The 19474-nt window shown below is 37.6% G+C and overlaps 2 long non-coding RNA genes across 2 annotated transcripts; one reads left to right on the forward strand and one right to left on the reverse strand.

Annotated features, from left to right (window-relative positions):
• Positions 1 to 7133: 7133 nt before the first annotated feature.
• Positions 7134 to 15634, reverse strand: LOC109369708. The gene is made up of 3 exons (XR_002119125.2): positions 15533 to 15634; positions 13706 to 13813; positions 7134 to 7271 (listed from the first exon to the last, which is right to left on the reverse strand). It is a non-coding gene; the product is annotated as an uncharacterized LOC109369708 (long non-coding RNA).
• Positions 15635 to 15707: 73 nt separating this feature from the next.
• LOC109369709 lies at positions 15708 to 17461 on the forward strand. Its single transcript, XR_004161147.1, has 3 exons — positions 15708 to 15787; positions 17102 to 17151; positions 17229 to 17461. It is a non-coding gene; the product is annotated as an uncharacterized LOC109369709 (long non-coding RNA).
• The last annotated feature ends 2013 nt before the right edge of the window (positions 17462 to 19474 follow it).

Genomic DNA, 19474 nt, shown 5'->3' on the forward strand with positions numbered 1-19474 from the left:
TAATATCAGGAAATACTTGAAAGAGTAAAGGAGAAGCACAGAACTGGACAATTAGTAATACAAATGTTTTCAATCAAATAGTTAAATAGCTCAGCAAAGATGTGGTTCATTTTGCAACAGTGTTTGGAATCCAAATAAAACCATCTGAGAGATGTGCTGTTTGTTGTGATGTTAGCCCAGAAAATAAAACTCTCAGTGTGTCTCAAATTTCAAGGAGGTGTCACAAAGCCCTTACAGTTTTTAAAGAAATAAAATAAACACCACAAAACCCAAAGACAGAACTCCAAACCCGCAAGCCTAAAATGCGTATGCAGAAGCTCATAATTTATTCTGATTAACAAAGCTTACCTTTCTCTTGACCATACCCCATAGAGGTCATCATGTAAACTATTTAAATTGATAGTAATATTATGCATCACAAAATTAATTTTATATTGTATACAATTTTTATTGTGACTTTATCTTGTTTCGAAAGTGCTTACTTTCTGATTTTGTGGATATTACTGACTGGATTACTTTTATTTTGGTTTTTACACAACAGTTATATTAGAAATTTGCTGTTTTATTCTTACCTTCTTAGTAAAAATCCTTTTATCACACAATGGGTAATTTATATCCATTACCAGCCCTTTCAATCCTTTTCAGTGGTGCTGTCAGTGCCTTTGGCACAGTAATGATTAATGTGATCTAATAATAGTGTGCCATTATATTACCTTAGTAAAACATGTACCAACATCCTATTCAGATCTACCAAATTCATAGCTTCCTATAATATTTTTGTTGAAAGACAGGATTACTATTTTTCAAAGCTGTTTTTTTTTTTTTTGCCTTTAACATATTTAATGAAATTCACAATTCTTTGCCATGGTAATCTTTGTGCATGTGTTTGGGCTTGATGGGTGAATTTTATATCATTCTGCATTATTATGATTTGTTAGGCAAATTGTTTGACACGTAAAAAGAGATGTGCATTACATTGTTTTGTTAAGGGCGTATTTTAAGCATTCAGTTCCTTCTGATTATTCTCCTATATTTATCATAGGAGATGTATTTAAATTTCAGTACACAAGAATAAGCATTTGGGTTAAAATATGTCTTTCTGTATTCTAACCCAGATAGTGCCACATCCTACAGGAGGCAAGGTCGATGCTGCTCTGCCCAGCAGTGCCACTTTCTGTTACAGTGCCTTTGCTGTGGTGCTCTCTGTTCAGCGTTTCCTTAATTTGGTGCCAACAGAAGCATGCAGAATGGTGCCCAACTGTGAGTTGGAAACTGGGATCGTGCAGTGCAATGTCTGTTGTTTTCAATCCAAGATATACGTGTTCAAAAACCAAATTCAGATACACGTACCATGTACTTGAGGTTCGAGCAGATACAGCATTGCTTGACCCCAAACTCCAGTTGTCAGTAGTACCAGTTCTGCCAGGAGAGGCACAATTATCCAGAGGGTGCATTTTTTGCAGCATGAAATGGAGTGTTGTTAGGGCTGTGTATGTATGATGGCTTTCTGGTCATTCTGCTTCCATACCTGATGCAATGTGAGTTTGCTGCTGCTGTTCTTGCACAGATTCCTCAGTCCCCTGCAAGACAAGGGACTTGAGCCATGAATAGTGGGTTCGTCTATTTGATACTGCTCCTAATCAACGTGGCTGAGGAGTTTGGATAACACTGCATCCTTCCAAAGCATCTTAAATCTTTATCACCTAACGATGTCATTATTGTAGTCAGGGAGTCACATACTTAGCACTGTCTCGGTAAAATCAAAATGAAATGGCATGTCCGCATCTTAACTCTGCTCGTGATGTTCTGTTAAATACATACTCTTACAGTTTCATCGTATCACAATAAATAATGAATGAGAAAAATATTTTAATCTTGTCAATATCAGCAATGTCTAAAAACAAGGAAAGTGTGTGTATGCATTTATGTGGATTCCTTATTTGATTTAGGTTAAGCAATTCAGCTGTAACATGATTTGAAATATGCAATCAATGTAAACGAAGAAAAATATTTTGAATGCAGTGTATAAACCATGTGGTTCCTTAGACATATTTTTAGGAAAAGAAAAAAGATGATGATTGTCATGCCATATAACAATAATGCTACTGGAAATATATGCAGCAGCTTTATTTTCTGTCACGGTGAAGACAATCTTAAGCCTTGGTCATTTAAATCAAAGATGTTCTCATCTCTTCTGTGTAGCTGATTCTTCGTGACATAACAAGAAATGAGGGGGATAAGGGGTAATAAGGCCTGAAATCTTGGCTTAACGTTGTATTCAAAATGTATAAAGCAAGTTCAAAAAGATACTTCCCTGGTTTTAGTAGTAAATATTTATTAAACAGAAAAACCTTTCATGAAGTACTCTCCAAAATGACTTTACTAATGGAGCTATAATTCGTTAAAGATCTAGAAGGGTTGTAACAGTCTTGAATTAGAGATGCCTTCGGTTGTCCTGTAAGTCGCTGGACTGTCTGTTGGGCAGACTGCCTTACATCCTACTGATTTGTTACTCCTGGATACTGTAGGTCTACCAACCAGAGAGCCAAGCTGGACAGCATACAGATAGGTTTTGTGTTTTTTTAAACTAAGAATAGAATGATCAGTCTCTTCCATTTCTTTGCATGCAACCTCAAGTAGATGTAGTTGAGTGCAGAATAGGCTTTTCCATGGTCTGAAGCATTTCAGAGCTATCTCCTCTGTTGTTCCTTTCACTGGGAGACTGAATGAAGTGCATGAGGCACTGGCTTCCATGGGGGAATTTTGTGCCTGTTTCTTCAATGAAGTAGTATTAGAAGTCAGTGAACTGGCCAGTGAAGAATTATTTCATCTGCACATCTTTCCATCTTCGTTCTGCTGGGATAGATGCTCTTACGTGTTGTCTCTGGGAGAATGACTGGCTAGGAAGAGGGAGAAGATGGTCCTGGTGCAGCTGTATGAGCTGTTAAACAGGATGATTACAATTCCCTGTCCTTGCTTTGGTTCCTGTCTGTATTGCTGTTTTGTAATCTTTAACACACTTGGGTAGACTAGTGTTGCTCTGACGTGAAGGCCTTTCAGAAAGCAGAAAAATAAATTCCTAATTTTGGAAGACAGAATAGCACAAGAGGAGAGTATCTTATTATTTATTTTTTTAAAGTCTAACTATGTCTCCTTTGAGGCCGTCAGATCAATGAGTAGAAGTGGTGACTGATAATTCTTGGGTTATATCACTAGCCACTGAATTACTCTGTGACTTTAGTAATGAAACATAAATGTTCTTTTGGTTCCCCAGTGGGCATAATACCATTTACCTGTCTCAAGAATGCTTTGTAATTTAATTAACAGTTGGAGTGCTCTTTGAGATCCTTAGCTAAAAGCAGGAAAAATGAGTTGGTTGTTACAAAAATCCCAATTTATCCCCATTTAAAAAAAAAAATTACACTTTTCCTTGAATTTTTCATACCTCAGATAATGCTTGATAGGGGTTTGGGGCTTTGTTCTTACTGGTCCTTGGAGTCGCTTATTGTTAGTGATTTGCATAGGTGCAGTATCGGTATTACGATTTGTTCAATGGCTCATAAATTACCAGTCTTGAGGGGGGAACTTGAGTTGTGCTAGAAAAGTTCTGCATTATTCTTTATCAGATATTTCTTATTGTTTTAGGGGAATATTTCCTAATTCTCAATTGTTCGCTGTCCGTAATAGCTTCCTTTTAGCTTTGTCAAGTATGCTGGTATCTTGCTGATAAATTACACAGGACTGTACTGTTGTAACTACAGCTATTCAACAGTCAGATAATTGCCACGTCCTGTTGTGGCCGGATTGCTGACCACTGACCAAACCAAGTATTTCCTTTGTATAGGCAATCCCTGTCTTTAAGTATGCACCAATCTCCCTTCGGAGTGATTCAAATATTTCATTGTGCATACACTTCTGTTTGAATACATGCATTTGTAAGCCAGTAGTTAAGAGGGTAGTTCAGAGGGAGACTTGATTATTTTTTTTCTTGCGTTCTCCTCTGACCTCCAGTGAAGGACTTTATTAAGAGAAGCAGGAACACCTGCAGCAAGCAAGCTGCACCTTCAATTCATCCACATTTTCAGTCTTGTTTTGCAAACAGCCAGACATCTCTCTCTAGAATCATAAACCCCACCTCTTTGCTCCCAGGTACCTAATTCACTCTCATATTTTTTCTTAGCAGCTCTAGGCATTCATCTGGGGTTAGCTGCCTACCACTCAACTTTCTTTTCGAGGCTATGGAAACATAGCACGTTTACCTGGATACAGCTAGGCTCGATTTAAGCTTCTCTGGAAAAACATACATGTTCACACATCTCCCCCCTTTTTAATCTACTTTCTGCCACTAAAAGGAGTTTAAACAGTCTTTCAGATTAGCAAATAATCTTAACAAGCATCTTACAGCTAGCAAAAATGTTGCACACCTTTTTGTACACAGCCTTGATGAAACATCTCAAAGTTATGCTAAGCAAGTCTGCCATTCCCTTCTGGTATTAAATATGTCATTATCTTGAAGTTTTAAGTTGTGCTATTTGTGTAATAGCACATAATAACACCTACAAGGGAGTTTGTATCTTATTTTTTTCTTCATCTCCTTCAGCAGTTGTTTCCAAGAGCCCCTTTGGCCTTGCTTTGATAATTTAAATAGACAGTCAGCTGCATCTGAATGAAACGGAGGACTGTCTGCCTTTCAGCTTTCTTGGAGATCAAGGAAGGCCAGTATGGCTCAAGCGATCTGTCACTTCTTTTCAAATAAGAGAATAAGAGTCTGAGAAAACAGACACAATTAATAGAATTTGTTAACCTTTTTTTTTTTCTGACTCCACACCTGACTTGCTGTCCTCCTTTATTTGTACTTTTTATTTTATACCAGATCTTATTGCATAGTATTTGCAGGGAAAATGGAACAGGAGATGCTTGTGAAGTTCGTACTTCTGCACAGCTGCAGGGACAGGTAGCAGTGCCAGGGAAAAGTGTGAATGTGCAGCAGTGATATTGACATTTGTGCCTGTACAAATAGAATAGAATAGTTCTGTCAGAAGGGACGTACAAAGACAGAGTTCAACCTGACCAGGTCAGGATAGTTTGCTTTGACAAGAGGTGAAAATGTGCAACTTCTAATGCTCAGTTAAAAAGTGATACGCTTATCTTCCTTTATCCCTCATGCTTCCTCCAGAATATTACATTTTTACTGAAAGTCTGGCTGCATGAAAAATAGAGCCCATCTTAACTCTCTGAATAGTGATCTCGAGTGTTGCTTTGAATGGACATTGTCCTGTGCTAAGCGCTGGAGGAAAATTCTTGTGTTGCTTTTTTTTCCTGTGGGTAACTGTGCATTGCATAGTTGACCAAATATGCCAAGGCTATGGAAAAAGAGAAAATGGCAAGATGACTATTTCCCAAAAACAGTAAACACACATTGCAGCCTGCAGTTCTTATTTGAGAATGCATGATTTTACTTTTTGAATAACTACTGTATTTTAACAATAGGCATCAAGTGGTTGCTATGTGATACACAACAGTGTTTTTCATGAACTTTTGGCTGCTGAATAAGCTCAGCAAATATGGGTTCTTACCCTTTTAGTTTTCTGGGTCAATTCATTTTGCACAAAGGAGAGAATGATAATTTGAGTTGTAGGCAGAGAATGTTTTCTTCACATGGCAGGAAAGATGAAAGCTGTTTTTATTTGATTTCTTTTTAAATTAAAAATTATAATTCTTTATGGAGTTACAAATAATTATCTTATTACTAAAGGCATCCTGTGAGCTTGTTACAGAGTATCTCTGTAAAATAATTGCGCTTTTAGTCACTGCACACTAAAAGTGGGGAGCAAGAAGGGGAAAAATTAAGAATATAAGCACACATACAGCATGTATATGTGTGGAAAAAAATAGTGTTTTTATTGCCCCAGAATTAAAGACCTAGGCAAAAGCTTTTTGTCTGCTGGGTGGTGCTGGCCAATTACAGACTGTATCATGGTGTTTTCTGAGCTGCTTTTTCCCTCTCTAAACGCTCAGTCCTTTCCTACTTGTAGATTGATAGGATCAAGTCTATCAGATTTAGTTGGCTTCCTGATGGGGCACCATATTGGGGCTGCTTTCATGATCTTATCTCCTGTTCTTCTGTTGTTGGAATCCCATTGAGAAGGGTTTCTGAGAACTTCAGCCTGTGCATATAAAACCTGTGTGAGAGAAGGACTGGCACCCTGAGATGCCAGGAGAGACAGGTGAGGCAGCAGGAGAACAGTCTGATGCCAGTGATTACACCACTGCTACACAGGGTTATTGGCAGTTTATGTGGGAGGGGGAGAAAGCAGGGATGATTTGGGGGGGGAGAAGAGGAGGGAGTTGAGAACAGGGGCAAGAAAACCATATGAGTTATCCACGGGAAGGGAGAGGTATTTATGGCTGTGCAAAGATATATGAGAATGTGCTTAAGTTTTTTTTCTTAATGCAAGGACCTAATTTATTTTTAATTAGCTTCAGAAATAAACATGGTCACAGGGAAGTTTAGGAAGATTTTGGTGTTGGAAGGGAAGAGAATGGGTGTTTGGTTCAGAGGCAAATGAAAGTGAGAAGAATGGTTTTGGGGGAAGGTTAATTGCGTTTAAAAAATCAAGTTTGGGATAGGGTGAGCAAAGAGCTCTAAGTTAGGGTAGGACAGTCAGAAGGCCATTGTGCTCTTCTGCTAGGCATTTCTCAGCTGAGACCTCTTCTGTTCTGCACTGGGTAAACAGGACTCCAAATTCATGAAAATCATCTATTTGGCAAATTCAGCAAAGCCATTTCTGCTCAGTTATTGAGTCAAAGATTCCGAGTCTTTATCAACCAGCAAAGCATGTGTTTTAGCTTTCTTAGAGCATTTTCTTACAGAGAAGAATCAAGGAAGGTTTCAATATATTCCAGGTAATGGAGTCCAGACTATCTTCATAAAACTGTTTCTTCCTCAATGACCTTGCCAAAAGCTGCTGTTGCCTCTTTTGGTTAGGGTCATTCCAAATGCAGCTTTGAAGTATGTACCTTTTCTCTTCTGTATCAAAAACTGTCCTACTTTCCCCACCCCACCTCCCCAAAAGCTAATCCCAAATTATGGTTACAGTGATTGCTTGCTCAAAGAGAAAAAAAATCTTTCATATATATACATTTATTCTATCCCTTAGAAACTTCATTTGAAGCATTTATCTTTGGGATGATTTTCCTTCTCAAAGTCATATCAGACACAAAGCTATCTTCAGGGCTATTTCTTCTAGTTCACTGGACAGCTGTTCTGCCTGAAAAGAAAGAAAAGATCATGTATCAATCAAAGACTTCAGGAGAAACCATATGCTCTTTAATAGGAAAATCCTGTATCTGACTTCTTGATCTTCTGACTTCTGGTTTCTTGATTTGGAGAAAATTGAGAGGTTAATTTTGATATATTTTGCAAAATATCTGTTGATTTACTCTATTTTCAGTGTTTCTTTTGTGTATCTTGATACCTGGAGGCAATTATGAACTACTTTTCACTGGTGGCAGTGTTTTCTACCTGTGTGACTTGATCAATCCTCATCTGAATGTCACTATAGGCAGAAATTAGTGCTACTTAGCAGAAGAAAGGCTCTTACCTTCACTTAACTTTGCTGAACTTGTGATTTCTGGTGGAAAGGCACTAAAGATTTGAAGGAGATGCCCAAGCTGCAGCCTCCTTAACTAATACAGATGTCTGTATTTATTCACCATTCTGCAGTTCGGCAGCTTGGTTCCAATGAAATAACTAGCAAGTAGTAACTTCCTTTTTTGTTAATTAATTTATTGCTAATCACGCGTTTAATGTAGTCTGTGATGCTAATTTATAGAAGATTTGAAGTACATTAAAAATTCCCTTTTTTTTTTTTTTGTAGTTCCTTTTTTTGCTTTACTAAATGTGTATATAAGCAACACAATTTAAATTAGTGTGTATCCTTTCATCTGCAAGTATGAGTTGAAACACAAGTAAATGGAGATGCTATGCTTTTAGCAGGGATTACCTTCCAGAGTGGAAACTTCATCTCTGATAGAGGGTTTTCTGACTGCACTGGATATGAGAGGATGTTTAAGCAGCATGGAGCAGCATGGTGCAGGTAAACTGGAACCAAGCTGAAGTCTGCATAGAGACACAGTAGCTCAGGGGAACTTTAAAGCTAACTTAGACTTTTTTTTGGTGAACAAAAACAAAGAAACAAACAAAAACAACAAAAATTCCCAAGGTTTCTGTATCCACCTCTTGGTGCTCTACAAAGATGTTGTTAGGAGTTCATTGCATGTTTCTGCTTTGTTAGAATTTGATGGTAATGTCAGATACTGGCTAATGCGGGGCTCAGCAATGCACAGAGGTGAGATATTTTGATGTAGATTCTTGCTGAAAGAGACCCTTCATTCTCAAAGCTGGCAGACATTGACTTGCATAAGGCTTTGCAAGGGCTGGCTTGACTGGATGTGGGACTGCAAGAGAACTTAAAGCACAATGCAGATAATTACACAGTGAAAAAGAGGCCATGAGAAGATATGTCACCATAATTGCAGTAAATTCTTGTATTCACACATCCCTAAGGTAGTCCCAATGCAAAATTCCCCAAGAAAAAGGGATGTATTGATTTTTAGCAGATCTTGGATCATATCGCTTGCCATTTTGGATCAAAATATTGGACCATCAGCTTCCATTGATTATGGCCAGGTGCAGAAGATTTAGAGGAAGTGACAAGAAACCTGTGCTCAGTCACTGTAGGATAAGCTCTCTTTAAGGCTGTTATAATTATAAGCAAGACACGTGGCCACTGTGTACAACCTGATAGTTCCAAACCAAGGAAAAGAGTGAAGATGATTTAATTCTCTTTTGCTTTGAAATAAAGGAAGATCGGTTTTATTTAATCAATAGACTTTAGGGTTTGATGTATGGATGAAAACTTAGAATCAGTGAAATAATATTTCTGGTTAAGTACTTCTCATCAGGAACTTGTTTGACCTGTGGGCTGCTTCATTTTTTAAACTCAGATGTCTCTATTATAGAGCTGGAAAGATTGTTACAGTGCCAGCATGGGGAGCGTGTGCCTTAATATGGATGCATCTTGTAGGAAAGAAGATAAACCTTTCTCTTTGTACACAGACGCATACATGATTTATCAAACATATTGTATTACTCTGTCTTTACAGTAAAACGTACAGTGGATGTGAATTACTCTATCTGTGTAGGATTAGAAACTCTGATGTTCTGTCTTGTATTTGAGAAGAGGATTACTCTATAGATAATGTGCAGATAATGTGCTTTTAGTGAAGTGCTGCAGCTTAAGGACAGCAGAATCAACTTCCTTGAGGTAGAAGGAAAAGGAATTGGTATGGAACAATATGGTGTTGTTGACCACACGTAGGAATTTAGAGACGTAATCAAAGCGTATCACTGCAAATTTCCTGACTAATCATTTTTTCAGTCATTGTAAAATGATCATTTGATTACAAAAAAATAATGCATTGTAAATGCTGAGTACCTTGAAATTCACCAATTTTATTGCTTGTGTGATTGGCAGCATTAAATGCCAGCAGCTCATTTAAGTAGCAAACATCTGTACATTATTATTTAGGGATTTTTTTCATCTGTTGATTTTAGAAATGAGGATTTTATGAGTCCTTGTGTGCATAGTTGTGTATTACTTATGTACAAAAACAGTCAGCTGTGAAAGATCATTCCTAAAGCATCCCATGTATAGTTTTGTGAATAAGGTACCAAGTGAACAGTCTGCAAAGCAATAAGGCATACAGTGCATTTGATTTTAGGTGTGGCAGCAGCATCTCTGATTTCATAACAGTGGGAGTAACATGACAGTTCAAAAGCACAGTGCGAAGATTTTCTATACGCAGCAATGTAAATTCTTAAAATAACAATGTAACTTTTACGTTTCTTACTGGATATCAGGGTAATCCAATTTAGAACAATTTAGTCTCAATGGGTAAAAATAGAAGATACATCACGGTGGTGCATGTATAATACATTAATTTTTATGAGTGAGTTATGAAGATGTGCAACTCAGGACCTAGGATAAACATCATCTGCCTTGATTAATCCGTTATGCTGTGGCACATGCGTGTCATTTTTATTATCCTAAAAAAACCAAACCCAAACAAATACTGCACAATCCCCAAAGCAAAACAAACAAACAAACAAAAACCAAACCAAAACAAAGAACCCCACCAAAACTCCAGAACAGCAACAAAATCTGTTGCTTTAATATACCAAATGCAGCATTATAGATAGATGTCTGTAGTTGTCTATGGTTTCTAAAGCAGCACATACAGAACTACTATGAACTCCTTTCCTCTTCTGGGTTATCTTACAGCCAAGGCTCTCCTTTTCACCCCAGATTCCCAGAAAAATAGTTGTAGTTGTTGAAACTCTTAATTTCTGGATGAATGTTGGCAAGATGTCCACTTTTGACCCCATAGCTGCAGCTTGTGAAGTTATTCTCTTTGGCTCTGAGCATGGGTGGGTGTCATATTTAACTGCAGAGTTTTATTTACAGATAGGGATGAATATTACTCTTGTAATTATAAATATTTTGCATTTACAGTAAAGAATCTGCAAGAGCTTCCATCATCCATCGATAGAAGAATTAAACTTCGCTGCACTCCAGCTAGCTAGGTAAGTTGCATTAGCCTGCAGATCAGAGTAGCTGTGATGTAGGAAGGAGGGGTGGGCGTTTTTTAAGGCCTGCCACTGACAGACCCGTCAATGGCACATCTTGGAATAGATACCAGGTCTCTCACTTCCCGTTCCTTGACTTATTCTCAACACTGTGCATCTATTTGATTACATAATAGGGGAATTACCTTCCTGAAATGTTGTTTCATCTCATATTTATGTGGTGGAAGTGGGTGCAGAAACAATTGCTTGCAACTTGCCCACTAAACCATATTGGAATTTCCTTATGTAAAACGTCTGAAGTTCTATGAATGCATGCTTTGTGTGCCCAAGAGCAACTGATCTTTAAGATATCTATGTGAATACATTTTAATATGATTTTACAATGTTAAGCTATCAGTCACAATCTGTCATTTCTGAAATCTGATACTAATAGAATTTAGTATTTGCTGTTTTACATTGGAATAAGTATAGACATAAAACAGCATAAAACAAAACAACGAAAAAATCAAATCAGAGATAATTGTATATTGAAGACATTAAATTTAATATAAATTAGCACAATAAAAGAATATGTTTTTCTGCTATCTCAGCATTAGAAAATTAGAAGAATCGCACTGCTTTTCTCCATATGTCTGTGTCACCAGGTTGTTATTTCTTTTGTTTAGTCATATAATAGGATGTGTTGAGACATATTATTCTCAACTTGTGTAACAGCCTACAAATACTGATTGCAGTTTGAGCTTGTTATGGAAAAGTATTGCCCTGTGGATTGAGAAAATGACCAACAGCGGACTATAATCTATGAAGCTGAGAGTGAAATTGCCAACTAGAGGTCATTTTTCAAACCAAGGGGCAATACTTTTCTACTATAAACTGAATATTACAGTCAGTATATGTTTTATTAAACCATTTCAGAAACTTGGGAGCAGTTTCATTTAAACTTCTTGCTTGATGTGGCTCAGAGAACAGGCCCAGGGAAGCTCACAAAAGAGGCCTGGCATAGTATTTATAATAAATATTCTGTATACTCAGTAATTATGAAGGCTTTAAGGCCTTAATGGTGACTGGCCGTATCTTGCCACCATTCTGCATCCTTAGCAGCAATCGGAGTCATTAAGATTTATGCATAAAAATCAGTGCAGGCCACTGTTTCTCACTGTAATACTATGGCAAACTCAGGCTGGGCTACACAGGAAAGCCAATCATGGCTATTACTGTCTAAAAGATTAAAAGCACTTTTAAAAGCACTTTTTCCTTTTTCCATATCATTTCATTGCTTTACTTTCATACTGAAGAATGACAGTGATTTTTACGTTGTCTCTTAAATGGGGTGATTGCCTTATGTTTTGGTCAATAAGAGAGTTTCCATTCCAGAACAATAGAAATAACAATAAGATGGATGGATGAAGCAAAGCCTTTATCCTCCTCCTTTAACACACCTTGCACATCCGTAAAGAGTTCTGCCATCCCATGACTTGGGAACAGAGGTGCATTCTGCAGCCGTTGCGCTGAACGACTTTTACTGTTAGCAGATTGCCAGCACAAAATCCTTGGTGGACTTCAGATTTCAGGAAGTCACCAAAAGTTCTAGCCTCTCTGCAAAACAGGATGCAGGGGCCAGAGAGAAATGACACCTTAGGCAGAAAAGAGCTAAATAGCATATTTAACCTTTTTCTTGAGAATCCCTAATGGGAAAGGCTTTATTTGGAGTTCCTCATGTGACTCTTCCTGCTGAGCCTTTTCTGCATCCTTTGGTGTCAACCTGTTGCCTGTCTTGCAGGATTTCTAAATTTCTGGTTTTGGACAAAGTTGTCAGATTGACCTTGCGTGATTGACCATAAGCATGTCACAGTCCTATACTACTACAACGTCAACAGCAAACATATCGAAGTCATTGCATGCCTAAGTTGCAAGTTCAGTGGTTGCGATTATGCAAATAGTGCATTCACATAACCATAATTAGAAATTTCTATCTGCACTTGCCAGATTAATGCACAGTTACAGCTGTAGCACGGGCAAATGAAGTGCAAAGATTTTTTTCTGTACTTTAGTGTTTAAAAACCAGACCTTACATCCATATGTATGTATATATTACACAGACACATGCATAATTTTCTAATGGTCATAATTTTTAAAGTCTACATAAAACTTCACCACCTGAGGAAGGGTGATGGATTGGAATAATAAAAAGTGGAACAGCAAAAGACCTGTTCTACATCTAGTCCATCTTCTGGATGTTTTAGGATTGTTCCCTGCAGGGTATTTACTAGTACTAAGTCCAGACCAGTCCCAAGCAGTGAAGTTCCCACTAAAGTTCCACAGGTATAATTCAAAGGATATTTTCCTGACACTTTTATTTTCAAGTCACCAGTTCACCACGTTATGTTTTTGAGGACTTTTCCAGTGTCTCTCTTCTCAATGCTTTCATACCTCCAAATATTTGTAAAATATTGCCATAAATTACTGGGGTATTGACTGTGCCCTTTTCTCTCAGCCTCAGCTAATAATACTCTAGTACTGGGCAGCTTTTTTTCCTCCCCCCCAAAAAAACCTCTCTTACAGACCAAAATACTGGGCTAAGTGAAGGTGATGCTTCTAAGTTACTTCTGCACATATTGTGTAATATACATAAACAGTCTCTCTATACGATTGTAGTCTGTGTTCAGTGCTAGGAGGATGTTGTTTAGAGGTCTGTCTGATTGTATCGGGCACTGTACAAACATATAATTAATCTCATTTTAAGAAATGCTAGCTTGAAGTTGAGTGTAGAAATATAGGGTTATTAGTTTCTAGAATGTTTTTATTATGCACTTTATAGTTTGATTGACAACTATTACTATTTTAAGATGACAGAACTAAAACTTATGCTGCTAGATAGCATCAAATATACTGTGTGCTAAGTAAACAGAAGCATGTGAGCAGGATAATATTTATTGTATGGTTATATAGCAACTCTGTAAGAGACTGGAGGGGAATTATTCTCCAAGAAGGATATTTGATACTTTACGCTCTTTAGAAATACAAACATTTTAGAAATGCAAACATAGAACTGACCTTTGCACCCTCTTTCTTCAGAGAAGCATGGAGGTTGGTTGGCTGACCTGGCTGGATTCTTCTCTAGAGCTTCCTTCCATGCTTCATGTTCTTCCCTTCTTTGATTAACTGTGAAGGAGAGGAATAGGATGAAATTGCTCCAATATGAATTTTATAACTCTTCTACTTTCCTGTTAGGTTTGAGAGCAGAGCCTTGCAGCTCTGACCAAAATGTGTGGTGAACACTTCATAGGCAGTCATCGTCCCAGGGAGCCTGGCCATTTAGGCAGATGGAGGACTGGAGGGGAGAGAGGCACAGTCAGGAGAAGTGTTGTGGGGTGCAGCAGGAGAAGGATGGCGCCATGGCTGCCAAGTCAGGGGGCAGTTTTTCAGTTGGCGCAAAAAAAATCAGTATTAATTTTAACTGAATAAATACTAATTTTGTTTCCAGGACAAAAAGAATAGTTAGTATAAAGAATGTGTAAATTTCCTGTGTATTTCTAGTGAATATTTAATATAATGCAATTAGAGGTTGGCTAAGAATTATATGGCTTTTAAAAACCAACAAATAAATGGACTCCTGTTTTCATGATATGATTCACTCATCTAAAATTACTTCTGAAATTCGAGTTAAAAAGCAAGATCTGAAATGCTCAAAACCTGTTTCAGAACGTTGTGTTTATGCTCAGTATGCATCACCTGGGCTCAGGGTGGGACACCAGAGGTGTGCATCTTGCATATATATATCAACCCATATAAACACTGCAATCTAAATTAACATGGCATTAATTAAGAATTAGGAAGACTTTTTTTTCCAATAATAACTGTTTTGCATCAAAGTATGTGGCTTAGTGTTGCAGAAGGTTTGTCAGACACAATTATATTATGCAAAAGTACTTGGTTTACCTGATGTTAAACTCCTATATCTAGAAGGAATACAGCTATGTCAATTTGGTGTTCTGCTTGGGCTAATTTATCTTAATTTAGATTTAGCCTGACTATTCCAATGCAGTACTACATGAAACTCTTTAGTAAAAGAAACTCAGACAAGCAACTCTTCAAATCATTCTCAATTCAGGGTTTTGTAAATACATGACCAAGAATAACTGCTTGTGTCCTTTGCACAGCATCAATGCAAGTAGCTGTAAAATCACAAAATAATATCATTAGACAATTGTTTTTGGCAAACTTGGATTAACTGGGTAAGAGAAGGAGAACCAGTGGGGTTGATATAGATCACTGTTATTTACTCGCTTGGGTAAATTAATTTTTCCAGTAATTAAGACCAAAAGTACCCCAAGTGTGGGGTGTTTTTTCCTTTTCCCTCAGCATGCCTTTATGTACAGTAAAATGAGTACCTGACTCATAATGGGGCTACTAGGCAGTGCTTCTGAATAGTCGCAGTTTCAAACTGAAATTGCAATCTTTAAACACAAAAAGTATTAAGGAAAACTAAAAAGTCAAGTAGAAATTATTATGAACTTGTCTGGTCATGTTTAGCGTTTATTCCTAAAGTATAATGCATCATGTACTTCATTGTTGGAAAGTTCTCTTTCGGACTGTAATATCCTCTTCCCTCTTAAGTAGTTGACTGTTGCAGCATCCTTTGTATTTGCTTCAGCTTTTTACTATACATGCCAGTGGTTTTCTTACTGACTTGTGCTTGGCATCAGGCTGATGCCATTAAAAAAATGCCAGTCTTAAAAACGCTCGTTTTTGAATCTTGATTGGTGAGTGTGCTGATGGTGCTGATGGAAGTACAATTTGCAAATAGCAGTTCTTGTCAATCACAGCGATGTGCCGCTGTGTCTTACGTACTTATGAGTAAGTTGTAACCAATCCTGTTACCTGTTTCTAAGCCCTTCTCATCCATCTATGATGCTCGAGTTCCTCTCTTTTGGTCAATAATATTCACATTTCAGAATGATGCATCTAATGACTGGGCTCACTTTGAGGGCACAGTGCCACTTTATGATGGAATAAGGCGTCACAGTGTCTTAGATAAGTGAGTCAGTCAGCATGAGAAGAACAAAAACTTTGTATGGTGAAAAAGAAAATGGAGAGGAAGAGCTGTGCTACTGAGAAAGCAGCCCCTTGAAGGCTGTAAGTGAAGAAATGTCATCTGCATCATTTTCGGTTGGGTTGAGAGTGGTTTTATGGGATTTGTGATCACGTTACATGCTCCTTACGCCATTCAATTAATCTTTCTGTATTTTGCCTCCATGTTTCCCATGAAGTCCTCTAAAATATTGCAGTTGACTGCCCAGTGTACATTGCAGTGCTTTATTCTCAGATTCAGGAAGAACTCTCTCAGATGTTACTCAAACACACCTCACCTACAGTCTTGCATCACTGGGGTCATGGTTTAAATGCCCGTATGGTTTCCATTTGAGCATCTTTGTCTCCCAGAAGTTCAATTCTGTTCACAAGTGCTTGCTCAGGAATGGCATTGATATTCAAAAGGGGCTACAAATGCCTCAGAGATCAGATGAAAAATGTGTATATAGTGTATCTATGTATTGCATGTGGCAGCTAGGCATAGTAATGGAGTAATGCTTTAATATGTACAGTATATTTATTATACAGTCAAGTGGAAAAAAGTGGATGTTTCTGTTTATCAGTTCTTTTTTGTCTTGGGTGTTTCTATCTTTGACTGATACAAATATTTTGGAATCTAAACATATCTCCACAATACTGTTGTGTCTTTGTTCTGGATTTCTTTCATCTTAACTTATCAACACAGTATATGAGCCATTTTATCCTACAGTGTGATCATCATCCTAGTGTGTATTTGCTCATTAATGTCACGTTAAGATCTAAGGAAATATGAAAGAAGAAGTGGAAATTTTTTTTTTTTGTTTGTACTAATTTATTTCATACTAATAATAATGAAATAGGAAATCTACGGTACCATAGCTTTGAAACAATAATAATAATAAGAGTATACACACTTCCCCCAACTCTGTACTGCTCTAGGCTTACATTGGCTTAAATATTAGCACTCAAACATGACCTTAAAGCAAAAAATTGGAACAAGGTTCTCTCATTTTAACGGTAAATAATTGTTTTGGTATTTATTTAAATTATCATATTATTCTAACCCCTTAAAAAACAAATGTGTATACAATGCCCATTTAAACCTCTGTATTTTTTTCACTGATTGGATTTATTTTTTAACTCATTGCATAACTTCATCAGAGATCTTTTTTTCTGTATCTGATGTTCATATTTTGAAAAGAGAAAGTACCAGTAATAATTATAAGACAGTTTTGGTTGTTTTTTTTTTTTTGAAAACAAACTGGCTGTGCTTTTGTTAAATATGACCTTTTTCCCACAGAGTTACCCTAGAAGTATTTCAAGTTAATTTGTGTATTTAGAACAAACAATCCCTAACTAACAAAACTTTCTGGTTTTCAGCTAGAAACTGCAGTTTTCCTGGAAGGATGCAGACAGAGAGGGATGTGCGGGTATGTCATGGAGACCACAATTTACGCGTTAGGGTTTGGGTGTTTTGTCTAACGTAAGGTGTTGAAAATTCTCACAGTTGGAGCCCACTTCTCTCCACTGCCTGGACAGGGAGCCAGAAGTGGGACAGTCCTGGTCATGTGAAGCAAAAGATGTCCAAGTGGCAGCACGGGGTGAGTTATTAGGGCTGTGTTATGACATCAGTTCCTAAGGGGAGTGACGGGGCTCTCATTCTTGTCCTGAGAACGAGCAGTGTGGGATGTTTCCCATCTATCAGACCCTGACACGCCAGGGGAACTCGATGTGTGTGATGTTTTGGGAGGGTAGTCACAGGCTGAAGCAGTTCTGTGGACCGCTCTCATTCACAGCTGCTTATTATGTTTTGTCATTTCAAACGTCCCGCACATTCTCTGCTTGATTTTTATTTCTCAACATCCTTTTCCTTTTGTGAGGACAGATCATGATCCACTAACTCATTAAAAAAAAAAAAATTGTGGTAAAAGCTTTTAATTTGGGAAACCAGATTTCCATCTGTATTATAGCTTTTGGAATTTTTCAGGGGGAACTGTGCAAATGTTTTGATGGAGTTGAAATGCCTATTTTACACCTGATGTTTTTAAATGATTATATGCTTTACTATAATGTAGAATATGAAAATACAAATGACAGAATTTAAGGAAAGCATTGTGACCTCTCCAAAGTAAACATTTCCATATTGCAGTGTTTGTTTTGGACTATTTTGGGTAGGAACCAAATTGTCTGTGGAAGGTTTCCTTTTTAACTGATCAACCTATGGCAATGAATTTAGCAGCTCTGGCTCTTTTATTTCAGTCCTTTCTGAGAATCTTCTCTGCCTCTACTTGTTGCTTTCTTTGCTTTATTATTTTTAGGAAGTTTTCAGTCCTCTTCAGGCTCTTTCCCCAATAGCAGGAGGCACAGAGGTTTGTTTCGTTATTCCATATTCAGAATATGAGACGCAAAGCAGCCCACAGTCTAGTTACTGAGCTAGGTTTATTGCAGCAAGTTGGCATTGTAGGGCACATTCTTCCCAACATCTTGAAGCTTTTAGCAAGTCTTTTCTCTTATTTGAGAATTGACACAATTTGATTTCTGTTTACTGAGGAGTCAAATATTCCTGCAACACAGATTTGTGTTTTCCTAACCCTATTTTAGTGTACTTTCAATAATTTAGTGATCTCGTGTTTAATATTGCAGCTTTATTTACCACTTCGAGTGCTTGTTTGTTTTTTACACTAAAAATGATACCTTTCAGTAAATGAAAACCCATATTTCAGGCAACATTAGTAGTAGACAGTGCTTTTATTTGCATAAAACTCCTGGCAGAAAAACTTCAGGAAAGTAAAGGAATATTTTGTTCATGGACATATTTCAAGTTTGGCTTGTAATAATGAAATGTGTTGAGAGATGCTGCATTTCTCAGCCTGATGGATCAGATGTCTTCTTTATTGACGTACACTGTCAATGCAAACTTTCCCAAATTAACCAAATATGTTATTTCAAGGGGCTGACCTTCCAGCCTTGGCACTAGTGCTAAGAACATCAATTTAGTTACCAGTTAAGGTAGTCCTGACCTTTTTTTTATGAGAGTTTGTCTTTTTTATGCTTGCTACTGTATGCAAAGAACAAACTTACTGCACAAGAAGTGACTGCAATGCAGTTTGTCTCCCTGGCAATCACGTTACCTTTCTCCTTTGAGAACAACTATTATTTTTTACAGATTGTTGACAACTCTGTAATTTATGATTAAAATGATCTTAATTGGAATATTTAAAATAGTTTTCTGAGGAGTTCAAATGTCTGCACAAAAAGTACCCTTTTGGAAGGCGGCCAGACTGAGCACACATTGAGGAGTGTGTAGCCCCCAAAACTGGGCATGTATGTACTCAGTCTGGACGTATGGAGAGAGGGGGGAAGCTTCCCTGATGTGGCTGAGGGGGCAAGTGCTGATCTCATGGGTGAAGCCTGATGTTAAAGCTGGGATGGTGGTTTGGGATGGAAACAGAGGGAAAAGACTTCTCCTTGATTTGGAAATGCAGGTGAGCTTCCTAGGGTGTTCTCAGTTTCAGATAAGTGCAGAGGAGGAAGGAAGGAATGGTCTTAAGGGTAACACAACTTGCCCTCTCCTGTTCACCTCAAAAGACAAATAATCACTTTTATTAGCCCCTGCTCCCCTATCAAACAGTTCCAGGATTTCACCATTGTTAATTATTTGATTCAAGATCACATGTAAGTAAAGACATTAAAATCGGAGGAAGTGGGTGCAAACCGGCAGCATGAGAAATAAGAGCAAAGTTCTGGATAAAA

Source organism: Meleagris gallopavo, chromosome 13 (assembly GCF_000146605.3).
Source record: "Meleagris gallopavo isolate NT-WF06-2002-E0010 breed Aviagen turkey brand Nicholas breeding stock chromosome 13, Turkey_5.1, whole genome shotgun sequence".
Classification (NCBI taxonomy): Eukaryota; Metazoa; Chordata; class Aves; order Galliformes; family Phasianidae; genus Meleagris; species Meleagris gallopavo.